Source organism: Balaenoptera ricei, chromosome 2 (assembly GCF_028023285.1).
Source record: "Balaenoptera ricei isolate mBalRic1 chromosome 2, mBalRic1.hap2, whole genome shotgun sequence".
Lineage (NCBI taxonomy): Eukaryota > Metazoa > Chordata > Mammalia > Artiodactyla > Balaenopteridae > Balaenoptera > Balaenoptera ricei.
The window spans coordinates 168,409,318-168,412,067 of NC_082640.1; the positions used below are offsets into that span (position 1 = coordinate 168,409,318).

Here is a 2,750-nt window from a genome sequence, read left to right on the forward strand (position 1 = left end):
AGAGGGGTGGGATAGGGAGGGTGGGAGGGAGAGAGACGCAAGAGGGAAGAGATATGGGAACATATGTATATGTATAACTGATTCACTTTGTTACAAAGCAGAAACTAACACACCATTGTAAAGCAATTATGCTCCAATAAAGATGTTAAAAATAAATAAATAAATAAAATGTTATGCCAACTGGTGACTGAGCATGTGATTGCACAAAGCCAGCTTAGTCACTGGATATTTTTGCTCCCTGAAATGACCTTTCTAATCTTTAGAGCAAAACTTTTGCCTCAGGGTGTGTTTAATAATATATTAAGCATTAAATATATGAGCATAGCATAAACACATTAGTATTTTTTTTCAATACATGGTTTTTTTGCATCTTTAAAATATCACAAATAAGTCTGAGGAATTATCTGGCGTCTTGCTGTTTCTGTAGCTGGAAAACTTAGATTTTATTTATAACCCTGCTGAACTGTTCCGTTTTCAGAAATGTAGATACCATCCAAATTTTTTCTGATATCTTTGCTTTTAACCGTTGGGGTTTGCTGAATCAAAGCAGTTAAATTTGATAGAAATTCAGTGTTGTTTCCTTCAAGAATTAACTCATCTTAAAAAAACAAAAAATCAACTCATCTTTTTGGGCATGAGATACCGAACAAGCAACTCCTGGCTTCATCCAAGTCCAGTAGATGTATTTTTTGCCAAAGAAATTTTGGATTTCAACAAGATACCCATTCTCCCGAAGAACGACATTAATGGTGAAATCAGCATGCACAGACCTCATCTTAGAATAGACCAACGCCCTTGGTCATGTTCTGTACATGACTACAGGTAGTGCAGATGGAAACGAGTTGCTTTCTATTTCCCCACCCTTTGTAACCCGGAGCCTCTTCTTTTTCTTTCCAAGGAGATTGAGTTCTACATTGATGTGACTGAAGTCCTTCCACAGCGTGCCTCAGGAACTGTGCATCCCTTCAGAGTGATGTTGACATCATCTGGAATGTGGACAGTCTTAATGCTGAGAACAGTCTTCATTCTTGCAAAAGATGCAACAAAGAATCATATTCATATTTTTTAACTGCCCTGAATTCCATATTCTTATGTACCTGTACTCATTTCCTTGTCAAAGAAATATAATTTATTTAATATATATAGTTTCTTGTTATTTTGCCATGTGTGTTTTTCCACACAGAAAATATTTTGTTACCTAATTTTTAATTGGTAGTATCTCAATAGCTACTTTCAAATACTTTCAGACTCTCTTAATCCTAGACTTGTAAGAGTTTCTTAAGCTGTTATAAATAGAAAAAAATATACAGCTGGATTTTAAATCTGAAGCTATCATAGCCCTATGGGTAGAGGCATAGTTAAAAGTGAGTGGCATGAAAAGTAACTTAAGTAGCATCATGAACTGTTCAAATTTAATAGGGGACAGATTCAAGAAGGATCTTTTTTTTCCCTCAAATCATGCTCAATACATTAGGTGTTATTCACTAAAATCTCAATTAGATGCATAGACTGAGTACTGTGGGGCTGCCCAGATCAATTGCGTGTATGTCGATCACTGAGCAACGATCAATAAAGCAATCAAAGTTGAAATATATTCTGCTTACAGTTTCTTGTTTCCAGTATGCTAGGAAGTAACTGTAATCGCTATTCCCTTTAGCTCTGCCACTTGGAAGACTGACAGAGGAACAGCACTTCAGGAGGAAATGTTCTCCTCATTGGATAAATTGATGAGTGGGTACTTGAAACTTAGGGCTGTAAGATTGAGGAAATCTGATCAATCCTGTACCAATGATATACACGAATATTCAAAAGTTATGATGTTGGCCTCTCCAAAGAATGTCAAAAACTTTGCAGCTGGTCACTCAGATTGAAAAGGTATCATGAAATGGGGTTACTATACCCCAAATTCTTCATCTTAACTCAAACCAAGGTATAGAATTATTTGGTATCTGTATTTAAAATGGTCATAATGATTGTAGCAGGCAGTGGAATGCCACAATGACTTCCCACCTTCTGGTACCTAGGAATTTGTGAAATCTTTTCTTGACTATAAGGTGGGACCAGTGAGTTGATTCTAACCAATAAGATATAGCAAAGGCAAAAGAATGTCACACTTTTGATTAGGTTATTTTATACAGCAAAGGTGATGGGAAATCATCCCCATGATTATTTTATGAAGCAAACATACATGTTGTAAACTTCCTATTGAAAGGGTCACATGGCAAGGAATGGAGGGTAGCATAGAGGACCTGGCAGTTAGCAAAAATGTGGAGACCTGAGTCCAATAATTTCAAGAAGTTGAATTTTGCCAGCAGCCTGAGAGGACTACAAAGCAGGTCTCAATTTGAGCATCTAGATGAGCACTTAGCCCAGCTAACACTTTGATTGCAGCTTTGTGAGACCCTGAGCAGAGGAGTCAGATAAATTGTGCTTGGACCTCGACCCGTGGAAAACATGAAAAAATAAATGTGTGTTGTTTTAAGCCTCTAAGTTTGTTATATATTATTATTATATTTTTATTATTTATGACATTGAACACACATACAATAACAGAGGAATAATTTCCACTTATATTGTTGATGGCAAATATTTCTGATAAAATAGTGCTGTAACATCATTAGCAAGTATTTATGAATGGTAAATTTGCTCTATGAAATTTCTCCTTTAGATGAGTTATGTATTTAACTGAGAGGGCATGCATTGCATAGTGCTTAAGAACATGAGTTCTACATTCCTGGGATCAAATCTCA

At 36.0% G+C, this 2,750-nt stretch overlaps 1 pseudogene; it reads right to left on the minus strand.

Moving 5' to 3' along the window:
• Nucleotides 1–443: 443 nt before the first annotated feature.
• On the minus strand, nt 444–1,026 carry LOC132360722 (large ribosomal subunit protein uL6-like; annotated as a pseudogene).
• Nucleotides 1,027–2,750: the final 1,724 nt, after the last annotated feature.